Genomic DNA, 17,192 nt, shown 5'->3' with positions numbered 1-17,192 from the left:
ATTGGACCACACAAGCTGGTAACAGTGCTATGCAGTCACCACTGGAATCTAATTCTACAAATAATATAATGCTACTAATTTTTTGTTGGCTAATGTTCAATTATAATTTGTAATTAGAAGCATTTTCCCTGTCGATTGACACTTTTCTTTGTTCTGTTCTCCTGCAACTTGGTCAGCTTGGCCGATTCACACGGCTCCTTGTTATTCATCTTAATCAGGTGTCTATCGTCAACCCGAAATAAAATATCAATTATCTGAAGATACACCAAAGGGACTGGAAAAGTGTGTTTAATCAAACACATGCAAACATGCACTATAAAGGTTTGAGCCCAAATTCTTTACCTGAAATAGTGTGTCACTCTGGCTTTCTAGAAAAATGGTTTAAGCTGGTACGACAATATTCTGATGATAACAATGAGACATATTTTTAATAGCAAAGTGGTACGCTCCCATGATGCTGAATGCATTTAATCATTTAAAGGTGTAAGTGAAATCCAGATTAGAAAAACAAATGAACGTTGGCAATGTGAAGTATTGTTATGAAAGGGATCCTTCCCTCTTCTATTATAACGTTGAAGACATTTATTATGAAGCTCCACGATGGAGAATATTAAATACACATCATTTAATTTAATTGATTAGATTAGATATGAACAGTTAGGGGTGGATTACACCGCATACAAGTATTAAGAAAATTAGACCTGCATGCAAATGCACTCTCATCACTGTGCTAAAGCTTCCCTACCAGTGATGTAGATGAGAGCGTCCCAAGGGATTGCGCTGTCTTTGCAGTAGAGGTTGAGGTTAAGCAGGTCACACTCTCGGTCACTGTCGTTAAACCCGTAGTGAATGTTCCAGCCCAGTGGACCAAACCTCTTCCTCTCCTAAGACACATGCAAAAGAAAACACAAAGAAGGATATGTGTGTATGTACACATGCACACCCAAGCAAATACATACAACAGAATGCAAGAAAGTAAATAGAGGCACACGGAGTGGTAATGATGGAGCATGTGTGAGGTGTGTGAGACGGTGGTTAACCTGGATGATTGCATGGAAAAAGTAGATTCCAAAGATGATCTTCCTCTACTGGCATCCAAAAACGTGGTCTTCAAAAAATATGCTGGATATCTCTGTAATGGCCTGTTGTATATTGGCTTGGAGGCCTTTAGAAGGTTCATTAGAAACCGGAATTATGCTATGATACTGGAACTGTCAGACTCCTTAAAGGATGTAGGTAGCAAACCAATCCCAAGAAGGGAAAGGCACGCAAGGGGCTCTTGAGTCTGCGTGTCCTTGCATTTTCAGATAAACTTGAAGGTCAGGTAAAATTGGCTTAATTTGACATGCAATAATAACATTGAACGTTTTTTCTCATGATGTTTTTCTTGCTGTAATGACATGCGAGGGGTGCAGAGCATCCAAAAACAAAAAGACGTCCTTGTTGACAGTCTTCTTGACGTGATCTGACACTCCGGTCATCGGAGTCTCATCGATCTTCAGGTCGTTGCTTTGAATGAGGATTCCGTCTGTAGGTAGTAGGTCACCTGGAATAAAACACACACAAAACAAATCTTTGATTATTTGAGGACAATAAACTATTGATAATCAATTTTACATTTAAATAGGGCCGGGACTTGATTAGAAATATTAATCTAATTAATTAGAGGATTTGTAATTAATTAATTGAAATTAATCGCATTTTAATTGCATAAATATTTGACCTGAGAACAGTGAGTAATTTAATAAAAATAATAAAAAAGTATTTTTTTTCACATGGATTTTTACTTGGATTATTTTGTTCAACGCTTTCCAGCAGAAGAGTGTAGCAATAGCATATTTAGAAATATAGTACTTTCAGAAAATCAGGTAGCCTATAGGTAAGTAGACCTTCTGTAAACTATGTTTTTTTTAGTAAAACAAATACTTTCAAGAACATTCAGAACATTATGGTTATTTTTACAGACGTGGACTTAGTTACCCTGGTCCTTAAACCAGTCATCTGGTGCAGTGTGGGTTGGGTGTGGGTCCTTGTACTCGTCGGGCTAACGTCCACGCTAGCTGCTAATTGTTTTGCGTTGAGGTGATACTTGAGGCTCGATGTGAATTCCTTGTTGCACAACTTGCACACAACCATGCTCTTATCGACGCTTCCATCCGTTTGTTTTTTATAATTTCCCATTCACGGGGCCACCCGACACGGTCTCGTCAGCTTCTTCATTCATGTTCAGTCTGAAGTCATGGACGCTAGTTGGTGCTCCAGTATAATCGGTCCGCTGAAACTCATCGAGTGAGAAACGTCCCGTGGTGCAAAAAATAAGTGTAAAAATGCGCAAAAAATGTTTTATGTGTTATTTTTTGTGTAATTAATTCATCTTAATTAACATTGTCATTAATTAATCTTAATTAACGCGCTAAAGTCCCGGCCCTAATTTTAACGTCCACTTTAAAAAAATAATTTCTGCACTTGTACATTTTCAAGACACACAACATCATTTATTGTTTTCAAAAGATGAAGAGAGATAAAATGACAACTTTTCAATTTTCAAATGTGTGCCAATCACCTCGCACATTGCAGCAGTGTTGCCATCGTGACGTTTCTCGGTGGGCAGGAACATCTCAAGGTTGCCACGCTGCACATGTTGTTGCCAGAGCTGCATCTTTAAACGGAATCCGTTTATTTTATCAGTGCTTGTAAGCAGGTTTTCATTTCGGCCTTGCGTCCTTCAGCCGCTCCCTGTAGGCGAACGGCCTATCCAGCCCCACGTTGGGCGCCACTGTAACACGCAGGTACTCTTGGGGGTCTGGAATAGGACACGGCAGGTTTGCTCTGAATACTTTTATTCTTCTATTGCTGGTTGTGTCTCTCAGACAGACTCCCGTGTCCGTCTCTGGATCGCCATCAGTACGTTTCTAAGCCGCAAGACAAACAATAATGATTTAGTTCAGCTGCGGCCAATTGCCTCCGCCTGGCACCGTTCCCTGAGCCACTCCCCCCCTCTGCAGCCAAGCCAAAACCCACGCCCGCCATCACACCAATCAATAGCTCAGTTGCATTTATTTATGTCTAGATATTGTGAAGTATTTATAAGTGCAGGTCAATTTTGTAGTGACTGCTCTGTAGTCAGATTTATGCTATATGCAAAATATGCATGTTGCATATTAACACCGGTTTTAAAGACTTGTTCTAATAATCTTGTTATGTCTTTTGTGTCTTGTATTTCAGGCAATCAAAATATGATTTGCACATGTTCTTGGGGATAATGATGCTGTACTGGCTGGTGCAACCCTACCCAACTTTAAGTAACGTTGGCTGCATGACCAGGAGAGGAAGGACCTGGTAAAAGCAAGTCTAGTAGCAGAAGTCAGAAAATATGTCCCAGAGCAGGATGAGCTCCCAAGGGAAACCCCAACAACACAGCGAGTGAGGAGGATGTCTATTTCTCTGTTGAAAATGAAGAAGCTGATTACTTAAAATCAGGAGTCACAGCAATGGACGCTCAGTTCTCCATAATGTAGAAAGTATCACTTGTATATAATGCAGCCACTCCATCCAGTGCCCTGGTGGAAAGACTAGCTTTGGGAACCGAATTCTCTCTCAGATCAAAAGTTTGAAAATGCTTCCCCTCTTGAGGTACAATAACTGGGTTGAGAGCGAGCAATGTTGTGGCTACTGGTCAGAGGTGAGAGATGAGACTTGTTAGCAATATTTGTTGAGAATCTCATCTCTTATCTCTATTCAGTGTATGAGGCATGTTTATTAAACCATTTTGTTAACATTTTGTTAAATCACATATTCAATTATATGCAGCACCTTTGTTTTCTTCGTTAATTAGAGGTCATACTGTAGCCTAATGTGTTAAATATTTTATTTTATTGTATTAAGTCAAGCATTAAAGGGGCATTTGTACTACTGCTTGATTTGAAGGCCTGTTGCCATGTTAATTACAATAAACAGGTCTGAATATGTTTATTGTGTTTGACTGTTCAGTACTGTTCATATTAATTGCATTTAAAATGGAGACATACAAGTTAGTTTTCAACTACAATATAAATATCAAACTATGAACTTGAATATTGTACAAACACTATAAATCATGAATATATTTTAACAGGGGTATACTTTGCTCAAGAGAGCTTTATTTTTGAAACCTCACAAAAACACATTTACACATGAGTGCATGATACTGCAGGTACTTAAACGTTACCTTGCTCCCACTGACGGGCTAAACCCTTGGAGCCAGAGGAAGAGGCAGCGCGTCAAACACGGGGCACACTTTTACTTCCACTCCATGACCTCGGAGGTGCTTAATCATATTTGACGTGCACCCTCTTATGCATGAAACAATTTTGCTGAGCTTTCGGTTTGTTTCGAAAAGTGTAACCACACTTTGGACCGCCGACGCACGCTGTCCTTGTTCGGTCGCGGTGTTATGCCAACACTTCCGGTGGACGCTTCTTCGTTGGTGTTCAGAGGTTTCTTTTTCCGCTCGGAGCCGGCGGACTGAGAATCGAAACTAGGAATCGAATTTTAAACTTTTGAACAATTCCGGGTAAATTGCAAAGCTAGTCCCGATCCCAATCGATCCTCGATAACCAAGCATACTAGTTACACATTTTCAGTAAATAAATATAATACAAATCATTTTGATAACTAATAAAACAAAAAATTCCGGTGTTTTGTTGTATCTATGGCAACGAATGCGTCATGATGCGTATCTATGGCTACGAATGCGTCATGATGCGTATCTATGGTTACGAATGCGTCATGATGCGTATCTATGGTTACAAATGCGTCATGAGTTCATCACTCTAGAACTGCTTTGATGAGACATACATTGTATCAACTTCAGTGCTAAGTGTTACTTACCAACGTTGTCATTGTCAAACAGCCTTTAAGAGACATCAGCATTTCAACACCGTTACATTTTGCTTCAAACTGCAGCATGAATTGGATGAAAAGGAGAGTAAGGGTTGCTCCCCTTAATTGTGAAGACGAAGTCTGCAGGACGCGGATAACTGAACTACAGAAGTTCAAGGACAAATCTCTAAATCAGTTGGAGACATTACGCTTCCGGGCCAAAGCTGACAAAGATAAAATAATCCACCTCCATCAGCATATTAAGCTCTGTAATAAGACTATAAACGGTCTGAGGTCAGATTTGGAACTTCAAAAAGAGGCTACTGAGAACCTGGCTAAACAGTTTAAGAAAGATAAAAAAGAATTGTCTGCTGAGAACTACAAACTCATGAAACTTTTCGACACCGGAGAAGGTCAGTCTCTTTTGATCAAGGAGACCAGACAACGTCTAGCCTGTCAAGAGCAGCTGTACCTCAATAGTAAAATAGCCTGGGAAGAAAAATATAATCATCTGAAGGAGACATCTCTCGCAATGCAAATCTGTGAGAATAAGCAGTTTAAGATGGAGTTGAGAAATAAAGCCGAAATGTCAAATACCATGAAAAATCTTCAGAATGAGAACGAGGTCTTGAAGTTCAAATTTAATAACGCACTCGGAATACTGGAGGAAGAAGTCGCGATTTTAAAGAAGAATAACCAACGCGTGATTGAAAACACCCTGGATACACAAACCCAGGAGAGTGAATTAACAGAATTTATGGAGAGCATCAAGTTCCTGAAAGACACAAATCAAGGAGATAAGATTAGATACCGAAAAGAGAGAGATGAATTGCTTAGGAACATTTGCGCCAGCATGAAAAGAGACAGTCTAAGCAGAAAGCAGGACAGAGAGAGAGAGTTGGAGCAAATGCAAACAGAGAAAGAAGGAAAGAAGATTGGTTTCTTCAAACGGATATTCAAGAGATAGCAAAGCTTTCCTTCAGACTTCACAATATAAATAGAAGATATAGAGTTAGCACTGTTGGTATGGGTCACTCTGCTGCTGGCTCTGCCCCCGTGTTGCGGCTGCTGGTCGGGTCGAGGGCGGGTCGCCCCCAAGGTCCCTTTTCCCGCTGGGGTGCACCGCCAAGTGGTCCTCCGCCAGGGTGATGGCCGCTTCCAGCGTCGGCGGGCGGTGGTACTGGACCCACGCTGCCGTCCGGGCCGGAAGCCCCTCCACAAACTGCTCCAGTACCACCTTCTCCATCATGGCCTGTTTTAGTATTCTCCCCAGCTACGTGGGTTTTTCTCCTGGTTCTCCGGTTTCCCACAAATAAAAAAAAAATCCCTTTAGGCTAATTGGTAACTTTAAAGAAGAAGATAACCAACGCGTGATTGAAGAAATCCTGGATACAAAAACCCAAGAGATTGAATTAACACAATGTATGGACAATATCAAGATCCTGAAAGAGACAAAACAAGAAGATAAGATTAAACTCCAAAAAGAGAGAAATAAAGTCCTTGAGGACATTTGCGTCGGCATGAAAAGAGACAGTCTAAGCAGAAAGCAGGAAAGAGAGACAGACTTGGAGCAAATGAAAACAAAGAAAGAAGGAAAGAAGATCGGTTTCTTCAAACGGATATTCAAGAGATAGCAAAGCTTTCCTTCAGACTTCACAATATAAACAGGGTGATGGCCGCTTCCAGCGTCAGCGGGCGGTGGTACTGGACCCACGCTTCCGTCCAGGCCGGAAGCCCCTCCACAAACTGCTCCAGTACCACCTTCTCCATCATGGCCTGTTTTAATATTCTCCCCAGCTGCGTGGGTTTTTCTCCTGGTTCTCCGGTTTCCCACAAATAAAAAAAAATCCCTTTAGGCTAACTAGTAACTTTAAAGAAGAAGATAACCAACGCGTGGTTGAAAAAACCCTGGATACTAAAAACCCAGGAAATTGAATTAACACAAATTATGGACAAAATCAAGATCCTGAAAGAGACAAAACAAGAAGATAAGATTAAACTCCAAAAGAGAGAAATAAAATCCTTGAGGACATTTGCGTCGGCATGAAAAGAGACAGTCTAAGCAGAAAGCAGGAAAGAGAGACAGACTTGGAGCAAATGAAAACAAAGAAAGAAGATCGGTTTCTTCAAACGGATATTCAAGATCCATTGAACACAGTGGTCTGTGTGTTTTAATATTCTCCCCAGCTACGTGGGTTTTTCTCCTGGTTCTCTGGTTTCCCACAAATAAAAAAAAAATCCCTTTAGGCTAATTGGTAACTTTAAATTATGATCAAGAACCTCCCTGTGGGTCGGGAAGGGTGCCGGTACTCGCTGCAGTTGGCGGGTAGCGGGCTGGGGGGAAAAGTGCCCGTCGTGGGGCCGGTATGGGCCACTCCGCTGGCTGCTGCTGGCTCCGCAATGCATAATTGGATAAACCCCGGATACAAAAACCCAGGAGATTTAATTAACACACGTTATGAACAAAATCAAGATCCTGAAAGAGACAAAACAAGAAGATAAGATTGAACTCCAAATAGAGAGAAAAAAATCCTTAAGGGCATTTGTGTTGGATTGAAAAGAGACAGTCTAAGCAGAAAGCAGGAAAGAGAGACAGATTTGGAGCAAATGAAAACAAAGAAAGAAGCAAAGAAGATCGGTTTCTTCAAACGGATTTTCAAGATCCATTGAACACAGTGGTCTGTGTGTTTTAATATTCTCCCCAGCTGCGTGGGTTTTTCTCCTGGTTCTCCGGTTTCCCACAAATACTCACAAAGCTGGCAATCACCTTGACTACATCTTACTAGGAACACTGAAGAGTGCGCTACAACTAACCTCACTGTAACTCCACTGCATGTATCTGATCACTACTTTGTCTCATACTTTCTTCCTCTGTCCCCAACTAACGACCCCACCCCATCAATCGACTACACGGTAATGCATAATGACACGGTAATGCACAATGACACAGTATTTCATTTCACTTTCTTATATGCAAATCAGGGGACGTGGCTATCTATCACAGTCAGAACAGACAACAGAGACGTGTGCAAAAAAGGCTGGCTAAGGAACGTGAGAGTGTTGACATAATGGAAGACATCGGTGGGCTCCGAGATAGCATGCTAGCATTAGCGGATCAAATCGATCAACATGGGTTATCTGCGGATACTATTTTGACACATATTGAGGGTTTTTTGGAAATACTAGGGCTTGCGGTTCCCACTTCGGCAGCTCTAGACTGCGGTCAACTCAGGCGACACTTGAAATTTAGTGCACGTTTATGCTGACATTTACGGTACCATTTCTCAAAGTTTGGTCCGGTTACTTGCTCAATACCGTAAATATCAGCATAAACGTACACTGAAATTCAAGTGTCGGCTGAGGCTCTGTTGTCTGTTCTGAATGTGATAGATAGTATCATAGTATCAGTATCTGCCCATTATGCTAAGTTGACTCATGGGTTAGACCATGTGTCAAAAGGTGGAATGTTACGTGCACTTAATGAGACGTGGTTTACAAAAGGGTTCACAGCACATGCACAACAATTTTGTTCTGCATGTGTCACCTGTTCTACTCACAATGTAGGCAGGCCCGTCGGCGTGTCCAGCCAGGCTGCACACCCACCACCAACCCGCCCATTTGAGCACATTATGATGGATTTTGTGGAGTTATCTCCATCTGAAGGTAAGAAACCTTGTCTGGTGATGGTAGACATGTTTTCCAAGTGGGTTGAGGTTTTTCCATCTAGCAAACAAACCGCTGCAACAGTGGCCAAGGCCCTGATTTCTGAAATCATTCCTCGATGGGGCATTCCGGCCAAAATATCAAGCGACAATGGTTCTCATTTTGTCAACGAGGCCATTACAGAATTAAGTGCATACCTGGGTATTGATTTAAAAAGTATTTTTGCATCCATCCTTACAGTCAGTGGTGGCTCAGGGCCTTCTGAACGGTATTCAGGAAAGGGCAGGATGCCTCCCAGTCTGCATTAACTTCTCGGCTCAGACCTCATCCGCCCGCACTCAGGAAATTATTGAGCCCAAACTGGAGAAAAAGTAAAAACATGATGGGTATTGACTCGCAGGTCTTTTTCATTTTCCCTTCCTTTAGGTGCTCCTGGTAACAAGAAGTGAGTGGTCTTTGTGGATGACCTGAATATGCCTAAATTGGACGAATATGGCTCCCTATTAAACTCTTGCGTCAATTCCAGGCCTTTTAGGCTTCTATGACAGAACCAAGATCTTTTGGAAAAAGATCCAGGTATGGATATATACAAGATGAGGTACAATCCTAAAGTGCCTTTGACAGTAATGAAATCTTTGTGTGCTCTCATCTGACTTAGGTATGTAAGTAAATCTGTGTCATCGGGTTTTGAAAGAAAAAGGTGATTGAATTTCTAGCACTGAATATGTTAGATCATTTAAAAAGAGAAGGAGCGAACGCATCAGAGGCACGTGTTCAAAAATTGGAAGCCTGGATGGGGACTTCTGGAAGAATTCAGCCAAACAACTTCTCTCGTTCTGATAGATATATTCGTCAGATCACAGGTCAAGTATAAGCGCTGCGTTTGCAAAGGCAAGAGCAATCCTGCCGGCCGGCATATATATATATATATATATATATGGAGATATGGGGATTTTCTCAACATTGGAAATTCTATTGGTTAACAACACAATACATTTTGATGCATTTAATTGGGATATCAACACTGCACCCCTCCAAAATAAAGCAGCAATAACCTTCCATAGTGGAAAGCAAGAAATACTATTTATTTTCCTGATATCGCAGTGAATAGAAAATACCTCAATTATGGATTAAAATGTGAATATAGTAAAACATACTGCATATGCAGAAACCCACCCAAAGCCTTCATGGTGGGGAACAAGCGGCCATTTAATGTGATTTCTAATTATATGTTCTGGTAAAAATCACAGAAAACCAAAGCTCAATAGCTGAATTTCAACGATAGCGTGTTTGTGGGCGTACCTTATCCGCTTTGGCATTTCGTTTGGTTTTGAGTTGCTGAGCGATGACAGACAACACTTCCATGTCAATTTGGTTGAATTCGTCGGAAAAAAACCCAAGCACTTGACTGAGCAAGACCGCTAAATAAGCGCCCCATCATCTGGAAGACAGAAATGTGAGAAAGAAAGAAAGAAAAAGCGACTAAACTAAACTTCAGCCATGATAGAGCAGAGTATCTGAATCTAGACTGGCTACTTGTTGCTCCAACCTTGATGCACTGCAAGAAAGTACCATTTAACATTACATTGAAATGCACAATGTGTCTCAAGGTCCCAATCTAAAGATTGGAACTTGATAACATAAAATATAGTCAATCCATAATGAAAAAAACTGATCATCATAAATTAAATCAGACATATAAACTGTAAAAAGAAACAAGTAATAATGTAATTATAAGATCCTCTATGAGTGTGAAAGTGATATCATCCCTTTTATTTGCATATGAAACAATGAATGTTTATTACATGGTTAATGTAACAAACCAAAACAAAAAAGCACACCAAAACCTTTTATTAAACTATTGCTTGCAACTGACTTATGACACAAATGAGCATCTGCACTTTTAACTCTTTTAACTGCTTTTGTAATAGTGCCATCTAACGATATCAGTTAGCAGGTACAGTTGGATTGAGATCAAGCATTCCTGAGCTCATTCATGTTATATTGACTGTAAAAAATAGGAGAATCATTGCCGAGTCACATGTAAGCGAAGAGGTGCAGGGGAACAAATTAAGGAAGAAATGATTAAAAACAGAGTGATTCAACCAGTAATGAAAATAGACAGAACAAGTATGAGCATTATAGATGAAAACAGTGTGTGTCAAGGCTGACCTTGTAGTCAAGTCCATCCTAGCAGTTAAAGACCACACATTGAACTGCCAGGGCCGTAGCCAAGTCCTTGGTGGTTTCTGTTTTGCCGGTCCTGCTGGCCCGGCTGGTGCTCCTCCAAGGTCTAATTGGAGAGCCCCCATCAGGCACAAATAGCAAAGGTCCTGGGCAGGGTGAGCAACAGAAGGCAAATCGAGTAATTGTGACAAACAATATGCAGCATTTGTGTGTCCCATTGTCATTTCTCACTGCTTTCTAACTACTATTGGACACACATTGTATAGGTCACACTATTAGCTCCATCTAGTGGTTTTGTAGCTTGTGGCTTGGTTGTTTGTGTGTTTTCAGGTTCACAAACAATCGGAATGAGGTAAAATGATGAAGGCTTTTGAAACTGAGGATAAGAAATGTGTGACTTCAGTGTAGTTATATCCAAAATTATGCATAAAAGAGTTTGTGTTGTACATATTTATAACTAATGTTAGTACAGTACAAGACAGGTGTGCCAGAGAATGAATGTGTGTTCATGTGTTACCATAAGATATGTTATAACCAGTCTAGGACAGGCTCCCAGATATTCATAGCCGTAAATGGAAGTGGACAGGGCCATTTTGGCAACACAGTTGTCCTGGTCCAGGTCCCAATAGTAGCGCAACTGCGTCTGCCATTCAAAGTTATCCCTGTTGTCCACCTAAAATAGAGAAATCAAGTTACTTAGTGAGTTGTATTAAACATTTTCTCATCACCTTTATTAACTTTGGACCTATTGTGAAAAAGTCCAGGACAGGAAGTGATATAAACTCATTGATGGTTTCTGTGTGTGTGTTTGTATTCTTGTACCTTCTGGCGGACTACATCTATGACTTTATCTCTGGCATGGACATCGATGGTGATGAGGGCTTATATGATTATGATGGGCCTAAGTGATGATATTACGAATCAATGCCGCCAAGGCATTCACCCTCTGGAATACACAGAAAACAAAGAGGTATTAATAATAATCTTAAATGACAAAATAAAATTGATTAGTTTTTTTCAGAAGGTAGCAGTAAATTTGTGTGGTTTACATCAAAGTTAGTTAGTTAGTTTGAATTCCTGCGAGGCAGCTAAGTGGTCGTGGTCTCCATCCAGCCAAGCGTCCATCTCTTTGTACCACATCAACCGTGAGATGGTCAGCACCACCTGGTGGACGCACAGACAAACTGAAGTTAAATCACAGCATTAAAATGGAGTGGGATTAAAGTGTCCACCTGAAATGATAGAAAGGACCAGTGTGTAACATTGGAGCGGGACGTCTTCATGGAGTCTACAGTGTTGCAAAGCCAGGTTTCAACACTAGTCCCAAACAGATAATTCAATGCAAAACAAGTAAGGGGTTTTGCACTCAACGGCTCACCGGTAAGAGAGGAGTAAGCGGAGGGACATTCAGTTCAAATCAATCTGTTACCCTAATGCGAGATGCCACCTATTTATACACACTGAAACTTTAATATATACATTTCTGAGAGGAAGCGACAATTTTGATGGTTAGGAAAACAAATATCTGTAAACCTGAGATGTATTGGTAACAATTGTGAAACGAATTAATATTTTTTAGATACAAACCCAAGGAGAGTTATACTCAACAAAGTATACCTCAGGTATCTGTCATTTATTCCAAAAATATAAAAAGTCATGTTTCCGTTTGTGTGTGTGTGTCTGTGTACCTGCGATGGATGTCCGGCCAGCATCCATCCCTCTCTAGACTTCACCTGGTAGTCAGCGATGGCAGCCTTACTGAGGGAGCGCAACGAGTTGAACATAGCCTCCTCCACCTTGCAAAGCCAATCCTCCACAGTGCCTTGTGCCTTAGGACCTTGAGTCGAAGCCACCTAAAATTACAAACAGAAGAACAACATCAGTTTTCAGGGCTCACTGTGAGTCCTGTGTTAATTCACACTCCTTTCATTTGATTATTGGACGGGAATGGCAACAAGGAAGCCCTTTGCGGTCATGATAGGCACAGGCGTCACTCAAGAAGCCACATACCAACCAACAATAGAATCTAAAAGACCACAGAGAAACATAAAGTGACTTAAAAAAAAACACAATAGACTACCAGGTGACTGAAAAGCACAACATCAGCTACAATGAGACAATCAGTCAAGGAGGATGTGTAATATAGCTAGCAACTGCAATCAGTGCAAGGAAATCTGCTACCCTACTTAAATAATTATTCATCATCCTTCCTACAGACTTTGAGGCATCAAACACAATAATATCACAATGATTGCCTTGTTATTACAAGATAGGACAATCTAGTCTTCATTTGAGTAATAAGAAATCTTAACCTTTTTGGATGAGTTGAGTGCAGGACAAATACTTCAATTCTCAAACCAACCAATTCTTAACAAATACTATAAATGATTAATTTCAGAATTACTGCTTACAAGAGTTTTGGCATCATTTGATAAATTGCTTGATTATTGCACTGACATAGGGCTGCCAGGTAGGGCAAGATGGGGGTCATTTAAGATGGTTGACAGTGTTCACTATTGTCACAGTTTATACACCAAGGAATGTAGTATATGCATACAAGTAAAATTCACTTATGCTCTCAGCAAGGTAATAACAACTTATATAAAAGAGCAGGATGACTAAACTGTGTTGAGGTTGCTCAAACCTGACCTTCTCTCGATCAGGGGAAACCATGTACAGGATGTCTTGGTCCCAGAGGATTTGGGTAGCAAAGCAAACTCTAGTCGGGTAATGGCATCAAAACACTTCCGAAGGTGAGGCTGCACTGCTTGGGGGTTTCTTGTCTGGGCCAAGATCTTCAGCAGCTCGTCATTAGATAAGATGAACCTGTGAGGATAGAGAAGCTATAAGAGTACCAGAGCATTTAACACAACACGCCAGATTCAAGATTATAGAATTTTTCAACCAGTGTTTTTGGAAGAGAGGTGAAGAAACAACTATATGCTTTCAAGAGAGACCATCCAAAGGATCATATTTGATGCATTTTAAATGGAGTTTTTGCACAAGGGGCAAAAAGCAGGAGAGGATTAAGAAGATGTAGTATGATGTAGAAGCTCTGTTTTAGTATGTAAAAGAGCATGTATTTATATCTGGGAAAAATGACTCTCTTGGACTCCAGGTAGTCTTCCACACTTCTGTATCTCATCCAGAAGAGTGTTGTGCTTTTGAAAAGTCTCCAACAGATCTGCATCACATAATTGGAGTGCACAGGAAAGTTTGTGAATCTGACTGCCCTACCATGTCCTATTTTTCCAACAATGCTTTAAGGCTACCCACCGGGCTGTGTGGCTGCTTCAAGGGCATTAGGCCTCGTATTGGCCCTTGCCATTATCTCCTTCCATGATTTGTCCACCTTTTGAAACATCTTGGACTCAGCAGGAAGCTGCCTTTTGACGTCTGGGGCCACAAAATATACTCTGTAGATAAAGCCAGTTTCTTTGTCATGTAAGCCACTCATCCTGGTAAGGATAGTGGGAGAGAAGAGTAAGAATTAATAGTGGGGTAGGGAGCAGTCGGAACAATGTGAGCAGAAGAAAGACAGAAAGGAAAATTAAGCAGTAACGGCCAATTATGATACCTTGGATTAGTTTACTCCAAGGTATATATCCAACATGAATATAGCACTTGTTAAATATTATGAAAGCAAAATATATTTTGCAAGTACTTTGTATGCTCGTCTGAAGCCACTAGGGAGCGCTACTGTTTAACATTTGAGACCAAATCTGCAATTTGTTTGGAGAAAAGCCACTACTATCTAGAGAAGAGTCACTTGTGGCCAAATTCAAGATCACTCAGTTCTGTTCTTTTGAAAACCTTTACCAGGGTTTGGTTGAAGAGGGTCAGCTGTCTCAGCCATTTGTCCACCCTGTACTTGACGGGAGCTACGTAGCGAGAAGATGACAACGTGCCTACATTTATGATGCCGTCATCCAAGAGTACCTTTTGAGTAAAACAAAAATAACATACACATTAGTACTGAAACACTACTAGTGTGCTGTGAAGACTGTGTGTGTACTGCATGCTACCACCTGGATATCCTCTGTGGCTCCCTCTTTAGATTCCCCATGAGACGGCACAGTGAACTCTGTATTCCTCCAAACCTCCTCCACCTACATGGCTCATTGACGGGGTAAAGGGTAATGGTCTACGTTAAAGTTTTAAATAGCTGCACGGTGGAAGCAAGGATTAACAGAAAAAGAAAACCTGGTGATTGCATTTAATTGGCTACTATTATATATAGATATATGCCACTTTATCCCATATTCACTTATTCCAAATTGCCCCATATAAAAACAATCAGTTCTGTAAACCATTGTTAGCTACAATAACACAAATATTTTCCTAATGTCCGCTCCCTTGCCCCTGAGGACCTGCTTCAGTCTCTCTCCCCCATTCGAGTCCTGCTCACTGTTTTAAGGGGAGAAAATCAGTCATGATGTTGCCCAGTTGTGCTACCTTACCTTACCTGCCGGCACCGTTCCCTGAACCGCTCTCCCCTCTGCAGATGAGCTAACCACACCCCGCCACCACACACCCCCACCGCCTGACTTGGGCCAACTCCCCCCACCCCCCTCTCCCTCCTGTGGGCGAGAGAGGGAGTCAGCCATGACCATCTGCGCCCCCGGCCTATGGACCACCTTGAAGTTAAACAGCTGTAGAGCCAGATCCCACCGAGTGATCCGGGCGTTAGTATCCTTCATGCGGTGGATCCATTGGGGCGAGGCGAACAGAGGGTGAGTTGGTGTCCCAGGAGGTAGTAGCGCAGGGAGTCGCCCACAGGATGGCCAGGCACTCCTTCTCAACCATACTGTACCTGGCCTCTCTCTCGGATAGTTTCCGCCTGATGTAGAGGACCGGGCGGCCCACCCCCTGCACCTGCTGGGACAAAACCGCCCCCAGCCCTCTGTTCGATGGATCAGTCTGCAAGATAAAAGGGAGAGAAAAGTTATGTGTTGGAGCAGTGGTTCCCCACAGAGAGCCTGTTTCACCGCCTCAACCGCTCACTGGCATTGCTCCGTCCAGTCCAACTTTTCACTCCGTTTATCCCTTTTGTGTGTTTTTCCATAAAACGAATATACGAAGCGTAGCCGCTAAACCGGAAGTACGTAGATTTTCACAGTAAAATCCACGCAACTGTCTGCAATGACAGTGGTTACCAGGTTAACGTGAGGAGAAAAGTTCATTAATGGATATAAATAAATAATCCGGGTCCGACGGGATGTGTTAGCAGCAGTAGTTGACTCGCAGCTCTTGGTTCTGATATTTATTGTCCACAGATTGTGTTGCTTCAGTGAGACGCAAAGTGAACGTGTTCGCATCTCCAACAGTATATGGCAGAATACGTGTATTTAAACCATAGATTTATCCAGGTCACATATGTCGAACTCCGCCGCCGGTGTCTGGCTGCACGTCCAGTGCGGTCCGCCACCGGAGTGATTGCGTACAGTTCGCCCCCCCGCCTCCGTCAGCCCTTCGCTCCGATCGTCGGTGGCCCGCGTTCGAATTAATGATCCAGACTTCTCTAGTCTAACCCTGACCATAACTGTCATTATTTATTGCTTAATAAACAACACACGTTCCCTCTTTCGTGATATAAATATAACAAGATGAATCAAAATAACCCTAAAAATCACATGAAATAAACAGCATCAAAAACATCTGTAATAACCTAGATTAGGAGTGTTAAACTAATGTCAGGTTCGGGCCAGATACAGTTCCACCGCACGCGGGCCACTGACGATCGGCGCGAACGGTGGGGGGGGCGAACTGTACGGACGCACGCACTCCGGTGGCGGACCGCACTGGACGTACAGCCGGACACCGGCGGCGGGCCGCGAGTTCGTGACCTAGATCGTATGTGACCTAGATAAATCTATGGTTTAAATACACGTATTCTGCCACATACTGTTGGAGATGTGAACCCGTTTACTCTGCGTCTCATTGAACTAACGTGTCTCTCTGCGGTCACTGAAGCGACACAATGCTTGGAACATAAATATCAGAGCCAAGAGTGTAGTCAACTACTGTTGCACATATCCCGTCGGACCAGGATTATATATTTATCTCCATTAATGAACTTTTCTCCTCATGTTAACCTGGTAACCGCTGTCATTGCAGACAGTTGCGTGGATTTTACTGTGAAAATCTACGTACTTCCGGTTTAGCGGCTACGCTTCGTATATTTGTTTTATGGAAAAACACACAAAAGGGATAAACGGAGTGAAAAGTTGTCAGTTGGTCTCGTTTTTTGGTTCTAAACGAAAAACGAGAAAACGGCCGCCGACTTCCGTTTTACCGTTTTGGATTAGAAACGAAAAACGAGAAACGAGTGTTTTGGTTTTCTGGTTTTTACGGTAAAAGAGACGATCAAAAGGTACACGGAGACAGATACCGTACCTCCCTCCGCCCAACTGCACACTTCCTCGGTTGGCAGCGAGCCGGCCTGCCTCAGGGACTCCAGCACCGCGCTGACCCGCCGCATA

The 17,192-nt window shown here is 42.0% G+C and overlaps 1 long non-coding RNA gene across 4 annotated transcripts; it reads right to left on the bottom strand.

The window, feature by feature from the left end:
- Nucleotides 1-1,498: 1,498 nt before the first annotated feature.
- LOC134132698 (uncharacterized) lies at nt 1,499-17,182 on the bottom strand. 4 transcript variants are annotated; one of them, XR_009956881.1, is made up of 13 exons: nt 17,107-17,182; nt 14,739-15,630; nt 14,530-14,649; nt 13,987-14,168; nt 13,360-13,536; nt 12,399-12,563; nt 11,760-11,874; nt 11,533-11,656; nt 11,228-11,383; nt 10,696-10,856; nt 8,762-8,883; nt 2,564-2,912; nt 1,499-1,546 (listed from the first exon to the last, which is right to left on the bottom strand). It is a non-coding gene; the product is annotated as an uncharacterized LOC134132698 (long non-coding RNA). The 4 variants fall into 4 exon arrangements; XR_009956882.1 differs by lacking the exon at nt 17,107-17,182 and adding an exon at nt 9,826-9,964 and having other exon boundaries at nt 14,739-15,765; XR_009956879.1 differs by lacking the exon at nt 17,107-17,182 and having other exon boundaries at nt 14,739-15,765.
- Between the last annotated feature and the right edge of the window lie 10 nt (nt 17,183-17,192).

The sequence above is a fragment of the Pungitius pungitius genome, chromosome 9 (assembly GCF_949316345.1).
Source record: "Pungitius pungitius chromosome 9, fPunPun2.1, whole genome shotgun sequence".
Taxonomy (NCBI): domain Eukaryota; kingdom Metazoa; phylum Chordata; class Actinopteri; order Perciformes; family Gasterosteidae; genus Pungitius; species Pungitius pungitius.
Note: the sequence above shows the minus strand (reverse complement) of the source record. Positions and strands in the feature narration are given on the sequence as shown.